Below are 11,771 nucleotides of genomic sequence, written 5' to 3' on the forward strand. Positions count from 1 at the left end.
TGTGTGTGTGAGCACATGTAGATAATACATCACATAATTCTAAACGTCCCCCCCCCCCGCCTCTGTGTGTGTGTGAGCACATGGGAGGGGGCGGGTACCCTGTTGTTGTTTGGTCTGCAAGTATGGCTGTGCACCACTTTTGTGCCTAGTGCCCATGGAGGACAGAAGATTGGAATCCGATCCCCTGTCACTAGAGATTAGAAGGATGTCAGCTTCCTGATAGTAGTTTGGTGCTGCCAGTCAAACCTAGGTCATCTGGAAAAGCAACCAGCACTCTTAAACACCAAGCCTTCTCTAAAAGCCAAGATTTAAACTCATCTGTTTTATGACTTTTGAGCATCCACTGTGTGCTTGACCCTGTTGGTGCTTTGAATACATCAGTGCATAAAAACACAAGGATCTCTTGCAGAGACTCTCCTGGCAGGGACTTGGAGGAGGCCACAAACCAACAGAGGAAGGAGATGGATAACAAGAGGTCTGCGGATGTAGCTCCGTGGTAGGGTACAGTGCTCACTGTTCTGGGTATGACTCCCTGTATCCCTCCCCCGCAAAAAAGGGAAGTTTTAGGGTGAAGAATACAGGGGGATAAAAGGTAACCTGTCCCCTGCGATCATAAATGATCCTTAAAGTAAACCTTATTTGCGAGTACGTGTTTCTGCAGGAGCCCAGGGAGCAGTTCCTAGCCAGAGCCTTCAAGTGGGAACGTGAGCAGAAACAGTATGACCAAAAAAAGTGAGCTAGGAAGAGCATGTAGGGTAATATGATGGCTTTTTTTTTTTTTTTTTTTGTTGGTTGGTTGGTTGACATGGAGATATTGGATGCTGCAACTTGGGAGCCTTAAACTCACCCTGTAGTGAAGACTGACCTTGAACTGAGCATCCTGACTTTACTTCCTTTTTTTTTTTTTTTTTTGGTTTTTCGAGACAGGGTTTCTCTGTGTATCCCTGGCTGTCCTGGAACTCACTCGGTAGACCAGGCTGGCCTCGAACTCAGAAATCCGTCTGCCTCTGCCTCCCAAGTGCTGGGATTAAAGGCGTGGGCCACCACCGCCCAACCCTGACTTTACTTCCAAAGTGTTATGATTATAGGTGTGCATGACCACACCAGACTCTCAAGTTCCCCGCGTGTATACATGTCCTTTTACGTATGTACCAAATATATTGTATGTGTATATGTCTCATACATGCACACATTCATGCTTCACTGAATGGGGGAGCATATTCTGAGCAGTGACATTCATTTTGTCTCTGTTGAAGCATCATAATACCCACTCTCAAACACAGATGGCACGGCTGCTCCTATGTCATGTCTTTTGGGACCACCTTTTTCTCTTGGCTCTTTGAGACAGGGTCTCTCTACATATCCCTGGCTGTATTGGAATTTTCGATGTAGACCAGGCTGGCCACAAAGTCACAGAAATCGGGCTGGAGAGATAGCTCAATGGTTAAGAGCACTAGCTGCTCTTCCCAAGGTCCTGAGTTCAATTCCCAGCAACCACATGGTGGCTCACAACCATCTGTAATGAGATCTGATGCCCTCTTCTGGTGTGTCAAGGACAGTGTGCTCATATACATTAAATAAATAAATAAATCTTAAAAAAAAAAAGTCACAGAGATCCTCTTGCCTATTAAGTGCTGGGACTCCGTGCCCATGTTTAGGACCACCTTCCTAGTCATCCTTAGTCATAACTGAAGGGCATGGAATGCCCTGTGCTCACATGTAAACACTGGGAGAACCAAGAATGTTAGACACACAAGGTAGGTCTTCACAGGGAGGGATGTGTAACTTGTTATCTGCCCGGAAGGCTGGGAGCAGGTATAGCTAAAAACCTAGTGCCCGCTGAACTATTGGTGTGACTGAGATCATACCAGCTCTTACCTAGACTCCTCTGTGAGCTCGTCAGTCTATAGAACCTATCTTTATAGAAGGTTCCACGTGTAGTAAATCTACAGAACCCATGTGTATGGACGATGTCTTGTGTGTACTTTACAATGACTTTCAATATAGTCAGGTCTTAGGCTTTATTACGTTAATTAACACCAAGTAGTTTTCCACCGAATTGTGCTATGATTAAATATGCCTAAAATAAACTACTGGAGGTCAGACATCTGAGGTTTGAACCAACACCAGCTACTTAGTCATATTGAAAGACCTTCATACTTCCTGCGGATTGTTACTCTGCTGGCAGTGGTGGACACAGAGACACATCCCCACCACCACCTCTGCGTCTAACATCTTAGGCTTGGGGGTGTATTTGTGAGTGTGTGTCTAAAGTTCTCTCCGAATGGGTAGCACATAAGGTCTGGGAACTGTTCGAGCTCCTCAACATAGAGATAGAAAAAGGGAAGGATGCCGAGAGCCACTCCTCCTGGGAGGTATGGAAGATGAGGATCAGCAGAGCTGCCTGGGAGGAGCCACACAAGACAGTCGGGGCCAGCGAGTCTGCTGAAAAGACAGGGCAGAGCAGCCTCAGCTGTGGAACAGCCCAGAGAGATGGTTACCCAGAAACAAGGATGCTGCTGAGCCAAGGGAAGGCGGTGGCTTTGCCAGCCGTGGCATTTAGTGAGGCAGAGACCTTCACTGGGATAAAGTGAAGGGGAAAAGTCGTGCGATCATTCCACTGGAGAAGTGAGAGGACCTGGCTCCGTGGGCAGGCCACTCGAAACTCTCTGTAACTCCAGCTTTAGGGGACCCCATACCTTCTCCTGGCTTCCAAGGGCACGTGCATGCATGTGCCAATACATATGCACAGACACACATATAAAAAGAAATCTGTAGTCATTTGGCTTGGTTTTATTTGAAATAGGGTTTCACTATGTAGGTCTATATAGACAAGGCTGACCTTGAACTCATGTCTGCCTCTGCTTCCGAACTGTTGGGATTATAAAGGTGCTACCGTCTCTTATCATTATTACCCCAACTACCCCAAAAATTTCTCTAGAAAAGTCCTGCAGAAGGGCTTGGAGAGGAAAAAAACAGAGCCTGTGACCAGAGCCTGTGCAGTGCCTTCAATTTCAAAACAGCACGTACACTAGCATAGGAGCCAGGCTGGAAGCAGTGGTCCACCCTCGGGATGTGGTCTAGCTCCACTACAGGTCGGGGGCACATTTGGTTGGGTTTGGTTTTTGTTTGAATGTTGTTGGTTTTGAGACTGGGCCTTACTATGTAGTCCTAGCTGTCCCGAAACTCACTGTGCAGGCAAGGTTAGGCTTCAGAGCTTCTTCACTTGCCTCTGCCTCTGGCATGCTGGGTTCACAGGTGTGTGTATGTGTGTGTGTGTGTGTGTGTGTGTGTGTGTGTGTAGGTTTCTTTTTTAAAGACCACTTCTGGAGGGTGGGAAGATGACTCAGTTGCACAAGCGTGAGGATATGAGTCCGGTGCCCAGCATCCCTGTAAAAGGCAGGCAGAGCAGCTCCTATCTGTGAAGTGAACTGGGGGAGGGACGGGGGAGCAGGGGGAAGGGCCAGTGTTGGTGGATATATTGTACCTTATTGGCCAGACAGTTTGATGACTTAAGAGATCCTGTCTCAAAAATTTTCAAACAATGTCTGGAGGAGGCACACACCTTGAATCCAAGCACTGAGGAAGCAGAGGCAGGCAGATGTTTGTGAGTTTTGGGCCAGCTGGTCTACAGAGTAAGACTCTGTCTCAAGAAACAAACAAGAAATAAAAGTGTATTTAAAAAAAAAAAAAAAAAAAAAAAAAAAAAAAAAAAGGTCAGTGGTGGCGCACACCTTTAATCTCAGCACTTGGGAGGCACAGGCAGGCGGATTTCTGAGTTTGAGGCCAGCCTGGTCTACAGAGTGAGTTCCAGGACAGCCAGGACTACACAGAGCCTGTCTCGAAAAACAAACAACAACAACAAAAAAAAAAACCCAACCAAGACATAAAAGTATATCACTGTCAAAAAAGATCCCTGACGTCAGCCTCTGGTCACAGATGTGAGTGCACACAACCACACATGCCCACATGAACATCACATCCCAGAAAAAGAAAAACCATTTCTTTATCCAAGTGTAGTACCTCGTACTTTTGATCCCAGAACTCAGGGGAAGAGAGATACAGGAGGAGCAGGGATTCAAGGTCAGCCACAGCTACTTAGTGGCTGAAGCCAGTCTGGGCTGTATGAGACCACGTGTCAAAGGGTGAAAGAAAAATCCCAGGCCAGGGAGATGGCTCAGTGGGTGTGCTGGTTTGAATGAAAACGTTTCCTATAGGCTCACAGGGAACAGCACCATTAGGTGTGGCCTTGTTAGAGGAAGTATGTACTGGGGGAGGGCTTTAAGGTTTCAGAAGCTCAATCAAGTGGCTCACTGTATCTCCCTGCTACCTGCAGATCCAGATGTAGAACTCTCAGCTACTTCATCAGCACCGTGTCTGCCTGCATGCCCCATGGTCCCCAAAATGATGCCAATGGACTAATTGTATGAAGGCCAGTCCCAGTTAAATGTTTTCCTTGTAAGAGTTGTTGTGGGGTCTGGTGAGATGCCTCAACGGTTAAGAGCACTGACTGCTCTTCCAGAGGTCCTGAGTTCAAATCCCAGCAACCACATGGTGGCTCACAACCATCCGTAATGTGATCTGATGCCCTCTTATGGGGTGTCTGAAGACAGCTACAGTGTACTTACATATAATAAATAAATAAAAATCTTTGGGCCAGAGCGAGCGGGAGAAGGAGGAGTGGGGGAAGAGTTGTTGTGGTCACATTGTCTCTTTATAGAAATCGAAACTCTAAGCTCCCATGGGCTCATAGATCTGAATGCTTGGTCATTAGGGGGTGACACTATCAGGAGGTATGTTCTTGTTGGGATAGGTGTGGCTTTGTGGGAGGAAGTGTGTCACTGAGGGGAGAACTTTGAGGTTTCAAATGCTCGAGCCAGGCCCAGTTTCTCTCTCTTCCTGCTGCCTGCTGATTCCGATGATGAACTCTCAACTAGTCTCCAGCACCATGTCTGCCTGCATGCCACCATGCTTCCCGCCGTGACGACAATGGACCAAACCCTGAATTGTAAGCCAGCCTCAGTTTCCTTTATAAGAGTTGCTGTGGCCAGGGTGTCTCTTCGCAGCAATAAAAACCCTAACTAAGACAGTGGGTGAAAGTACTACGTACGGAAGGTCCCTGAGCCCATGTAAACAGCTGGATTTGATGGCTGTAATCTGTAATCCCATTACTCCTATAGAGAAATAGGAGGTGGAGACAGAAGTCAGCTAGCCCGGAGTATGCAGCAGCAGCAATAGAAATGAGGGACCTTGGGGCTGGAGAGATGGCTCAGCGGTTAAGGGCACTGACTGATCTTCCAGAGGTCCTGAGTTCAATTCCCAGCAACCACGTGGTGGCTCACAACCACCTGTAATGAGATCTGATGCCCTCGTATGGGGTGCCTGAAGACAGCTACAGTGTACTAACATATAATAAATAAATAAAAAACCTTTGGGCCAGAGCAAGTGGGGCTGGAGCAAGCAGGGAGGGAGAAGGGAAGTGGGGGAGAAAAAAAAGAAATGAGGGACCTTGTTGTCAGCAAGTGGAAGGCAAGAGCTGACTCCCCCAAATTCTCCCATGACCTCCAGATGAATTTACACTATTGTGGTTTTTATGCTAAACATCCCTGCATAGTATTCTGCATTTGTTGAAAAATATTTTTGTTGGTAGAGATTTGCTAAAAAGCATAAAACTTGTTAGAAGAAATTGGAATGAGGCACATGGAGGTTTCGGCCTTTTGCTAAGTATTGTAATGCCAAGGCCTGGCTGCTCCAGGGATGAGAGAATCTGCACACACGCTGTGATGCTGTGACCGCCCCCCCCCCCAAGTTATCCCTGATCCATGAATCTAGATGCCTACAGCCTACAGCTCAGCAGAAGAGAGATGGGTGGGGTTTGGGTTCCCGCCTTGGGGACTGAGAAGACGACGAGGAAGAAGAAGAGAGAGGTGGAGAGAGGAGAGACCCTTGGGGTAGGTGAGTCAGGAAAACATGGCCGTGAGGGCTGTCCAATCAGAGTTAAGAGCAGTCCAGATGTAGCATAGCAAGTTATAACTCGGGGGTCATTGCTAGGGAGATAGACATAATAGCATAGAAGGTAGATATGCGCCCAGCTGTAGTGCATTAAAGGCTTATTAAAGATGTAAAAGTTATGTGCCTTTTACCTGGAACTGAATGATCAAAGGTGGAGGAGGAGCTCCCGATGGAGATTAATCAACCGATATAACAGTAGTCCCAGCAAATACCCATAATTCCATAAGTCCTTATTCCGCCCATAAGTCCTGGGAGGCTGAAGCAGGAGAACTCTCATAAATGTGAGACAATCAGTCCTTCATAGGAAGCCCCTGATTCAGAGGGGAAGAGGGGAGGGAAGAAGGGCTGGGACTGTAGCCCAGTGACACAGCCTTTCAATATTTATTTACTTATTTATGCTTTATAGTCCAGTAGCTCTGAACTGAATCCTCCTCCCTTACCCTCCAGAGTCCTAAGGCGGCCGTCTCCAGCCTCCAGATACCTAGTTTGGGTTTTGTTCTTCTGTTTCAAGGTAGAGTTGTCTTGCTATGTGGCCCAGGCTACTATCAAACTTCTAGGAGCAAGAGCGCGCTCATCTCAGCCTCTGCAGCGGTTGTACCTCTGAGGACTCATTTGCTCTTAATGAAAATGTGAGAAACGCAGTACATTTGTGCTGTGTGGGAGCAAAGGGAACTGATCGGAGCGGGAGAGGATGGGAGGAGGTAGCCCCGCATGTCCTAAGGAGACGGGCTGGCTACGTGAAGGAGCTGGCCTCAGAGGGGACTATAAATAGCTCGCTTTCAGAAGGCTGAAAGCTGAATGCGTTGAAGCAGATGCTGGCAGGCAGATGTGTGCCAGTGAATCCACACAAGAAGTGTCATTAATTGGCTAAAAGACAGTCCTGATGATCATGTGGCTTCATTGTTACTACCTCAGTGGCCAGTCAAAGCTGGATTCCCATTTTATATCCCTGGGTAGGTTATGTAAGTGTCTTTTGGCTGTTATTTCCCTGTGTTTCATTCCACACGAAATGATCTTCTTCTAGACCAATGCCTGGCAAACAGTGGTTACTCATTAAATATTCATTGGATTTCAGAAATGAATCCATTATCTGTGCTACATATGGTACAGCCTGTAATGCCAGCAGCACCAGGGAGGGTAAAACAGCAAGCCTGAGCTACACAGGAAGTCTGAGGCTAGCAGTCTAGGTTACATAAGACACTGCTTCAAAAAACAAGAAAGAAAAAGACATATATGTATATGTACACGTACACACGCGCGCGCGCGCATGCACACACAAACACATACACACAGAGGACCATAAGTTCAAATCCATTCTTAGTTATACAGTGAGTTTCAGGTTAGCCTGGGCTGCTAACACTGGAGAAATGGCTCAGCATTCAAGGGCATTTATTGGTCTTAACTGAAGACTCAAATTTGATTCCCAGCACCCATATGGCAGCTCACAACTTTGTGTGGTGCTAGTTCCAGGGGCTCCGAAGCCTTCCTCTAGCCTCCACAGATACCAGGTCTGCCTAGGGCACACAGATACACGCTCAGGCAAACTACTTAGATACATAAAATGATGGTCATTTTAAAAGGCTGTATCTCAAAGGAACCAATAAAAAACAAAGCAAAGCAAACAAAAGCACTATACTGCAGCTGGGCGTGTTGGTGTACATCTGTAATCCAGTACGTGGGAGATTGTGCAGGATAGTTTTATGTCAACTTGACACAAGCCAAAGTCATCAGAGAGAAGGGAGCCTCAGTTAAGAAAATGCCTCCCAAAGCCGGGTGGTGGTGGCGCACGCCTTTAATCCCAGCACTTGGGAGACAGAGGCAGGCAGATTTCTGAGTTCGAGGCCAGCCTGGTCTACAGAGTGTGTTCCAGGACAGCCAGGGCTACACAGAAAAACCCTGTCTCAAAAAACCAAAAAAAAAAAAAAAAAAAAAAAAAAAAGAAAGAAAATACCTCTCCTAAGATCAAGCTGCAGGCAGGCATGCCTATAGGGAATATTCTTAATTAATGACCAATGGGAGAGGGCCCAGACTATTGAGGGTGGTGTTTCCCCTGGGCTGGTGGTCCTGGTTTCTATAAGAAAGCAGGCTAAGCAAGCCATGATGAGCAAGCCAGTAAGCAGCACCCCTCCATGGCTCCCTGCATCAGCTCCTGCCTCCAGGTTCCCACCATGCGTAAGCTCCTTTCTGACTTCCTTCAGTGATGGACTACGATGTAGATTGTAAGCCACATAAATCCTTTCCTCCCTTACTTGCTTTTGGTCATGGTGCTTCATCGCAGCGATAGAAACCCTGAGACAGAGACAAGCAGGAGAATAAAGAATTCAAGACCAGCCTTGATTCCCCAGTGAGTGTCAGGCCAGTCTGGGCTACATGAGACCCTGTCTCCACAATAACGACAGCACTATATGTGTTGTAATTACCTATTACCTCACAGTGGCGTTTTGATTTTCATCGAGTCAAATGAGATAATGATGTAAAATGCTTTATCATAACAGAAGTGATATTTAGGTTTCAGCTGTGTCAGCATGTGGATGTGCCCATCTGTTGTGGAGCATAAGGAGACTGTCCCCTGAGATTCTTGACTCCACACATGGATTTACTGCTTTCTTTTTTTAGATTAGAGGGATAGGGGCTGGAGAGATAGCTCAGTGGTTAAGAGCACTGACTGCTCTTCCAGAGGTCCTGAGTTCAATTCCCAGCACCCACATGGTGGTTCACAACCATCTGTAATAAGATCTGATGCCTTCTTCTGGTGTGTCTGAAGACAGCTACAGTGTAGTCACAAAAATAAAATAAAAATAAATCTTTAGATTAGAGGGATATACTGCTATGTAACGATCTGTCAATTGGTTTTAAACTAGAGGACCAAGTGCAATACTTAAAACAGTTTGGCTCCGGCTGCAGAGATGGCTCAACTAGTAGAGCCCGTTAGCTATCAAGCACAGGCCCGCAAGTTCGAATCCCTATGACCTAGCAGAAAAGCTGGGTGAGTCAACTCACACCTCTGCAATCCAACTGCTCTGGAGACTTTGTCTCAAATACGGAAGATGAAGCTAAAGTGTGATCCCAGATCCCACAGGAGGAGAGGACAGACTCCTGAGGGTTGCCCTCTGACCTCTGCACACGGGCATGCGCACATGACAATGATTTTTTTTGTAAGTGGACACGCATTCCTATAGAATGCCGTCAAGGTCATCCTCCGGCCTCCACAAGCATGTGTACACCCTCACATAGGGCATTTGCACATACAAGCACCGTGGGCACATAGCGAAGGAAAAAAGAATGGTTTGGCCCTATGAACAGAATTAACCAACGAAGGTTAAAAAGTCAGGAAGACATCTAAGTGAATCAAAAAAGGGAACGCATCAGAAAGTCCCAGAGTACATGACCTGCAGACGCGGGGTGTTAACATGCTATATCACTTTTTTTTTTGTTTTTGTTTGGGATACAGGGTTTCTCTATGTAGTGCTGGCTGTCCTGGAACTCACTGTGTAGACCAGGCTAGCCCCAAAACTCACAGAGATCCTCCAGACTTTGCCTCCTGAGTCCTGGGATTAAAGGCGTGGGCCACCAGTAGTGAGTCTTTAAGAAAAAAGCAGCGAAGGTCAGAGTGATACAGCAAGATCTCGGACTTCCTCTTCTGGCCTCTGTGGGTTCCCATGTACACACACACACACACACACAAAACACACACACACACACACACACACACACGCGCACACACACAGTCAGTGCATCCCTGCATCCTGCATTCAGGAGTCCTGATTGCTGAGCTCTGCAGGCTGCTTCCTCATCTGCTCAGGCTTTACTCTTCTGAGGAGCCACGCTTAGGTCCTGAGCGATCCTGCAAGAAGAGAAGTGACTGCGGGCACCGTTTTCCTGTTCCCTCCTTTTGGCACCGGGAGAATAAAGACGTTGTACAATTAGCCAAAATCACATGAGAGGGTTGGGTGGAACAGTTTAGGGTTAATTTTAGGAACGAGCCATTAGGAACTCTTTGGGGTTCCCATATGTGTTCCTAAGTCTGGCAACGCGGGGATGCTTAATTAGGCTACCTGCTGTTACCCAGCACCGGGCCTTTTAGGATTAATTAGAAACAAACGCCCAGTTCTCAGAAAACTGCAGAAGCCAATTGCAGGCTGAGGGAAGAGGTTTGCTGAGTAATGCTGACAGGTCCCCTTCCTGTAAAGCCAGAAGTCCGGTGTGTGTTCTAATTGGCCCCAGCAGATTTTTCTAGGCGATTGTGCAATGGCGAAGCCAACCATTTAGCCTCTGGGGATCTCGGCTATTTACTGTGAAATTTCTCTCCACCACCTGATGTGAGAGTCTGCCTGTACTGGTTTCCTGTGGCCCAATTCTGGGTCACGTTGTAAGGCGGTGCCCACGTGATCTTAACCTACTTTGTCCGTCCCCCCCCCCCCCCCACCCCAGGGCCTCAGCAAATAACAGCTGCGGCGACGCCCACAAAATATGGCTGCCCTCAGAGCGTCACCAGTTCACCTTGCTTTGTGCACAGGGCAGCTTTTCATCTGAAGGACCTCAGCTCCTTTGCGAGCATTAATTATGCTCTACGAACACCTCATTGATACGGAGCTGCAAGCCCTGCTAGCCCCGTTTTCTGATTGGACATCTTCGAGCATCTCTTCTGTCCACAGACGAAGGACAAACCTGGATCAGGAGCCTAGCTCCACTCACCTGCTTACCGTTTGGCTTTGCGCCCGTGAGAACTACTGCCCCCAGCTCCATGCGTCCCGAGGACTCTGCAGACAAAAGTGTCTGTGGGCACCTCTGAAAGCCCGGGCTGGCTTTTGCCACTGACTCGGCTTCTTTGCCTTTAGTCGGGCTAAATGTCTTTGTGCTAGAATTCTCTTGTGAAAAAGAAAAAGAAAAAGAAAACCTTTGCATTTATATTAGCATGAATGCGTATGCCGTCATCACGGGCAGTTCCGGGCCCTTTCTTCTCTTTTCCCATCCTCTCGGGACAAAACACCATACTCATTTTTGTTGCCTTTCAGGGTGGACTTTGGACTCAAGCTGGCTAGTGCTGCCCTCTAGAGGTGTACCTGCGGGAGGAAGAACCCAAGTAGCCAAGTGGGAAATAGCTGGATCGTCATTATTGTCCTAGCAATTCAAAAAACTTTTGTTCGTGTACTTTTTGGTTTAGTTTTTGAGACCAGTTTTCAAGGGTGATCTGGAACTCCATGTGTAGCCCAGTAGTACCCCCAGCTAGCCTTAAACTTGAAGCAGTCCACTGACCTCAAACCTCCAAAACCTGGGATTTCAGGAACCGCCATGCCCAACTTCACTCCTTTTCTGTTTTTGTTTTTTGTTTTTGGTTTTGGTTTTTTTTTTTTTTTTGGTTTTTCAAGACAGGGTTTCTCTGTGTAGCCCTGGCTGTCCTGGAACTCACTCTGTAGACCAGGCTGGCCTCGAACTCAGAAATCCGCCTGTCTCTGCCTCCCAAGTGCTGGGATTAAAGGAGTGTGCCACCACCGCCCGGCCTGGTTTTGTCTTTTAAGATCTGTTATTTCATTTCATGTATCCATGTGCACTGCGTACCTGCCGAGTGCCATCAAAGGCCAGAAGTTGTCAAGAGCCCCTCCCACTGGAGTTACAGTTGTCAGCCTCAGGGTGGGTGACAGGAACTGAATCTGGGGCCTCTGCAGGAGTAACAGGTGCTCCTAACCACTGAGCCATCTCTCCAGCCCTGTTTCTCTCTCTCTCTCTCTCTCTCTCTCTCTCTCTCTCTCTCTCTCTCT

This window comes from Grammomys surdaster, unplaced genomic scaffold (assembly GCF_004785775.1).
Source record: "Grammomys surdaster isolate TR1022 unplaced genomic scaffold, NIH_TR_1.0 125977, whole genome shotgun sequence".
Lineage (NCBI taxonomy): Eukaryota > Metazoa > Chordata > Mammalia > Rodentia > Muridae > Grammomys > Grammomys surdaster.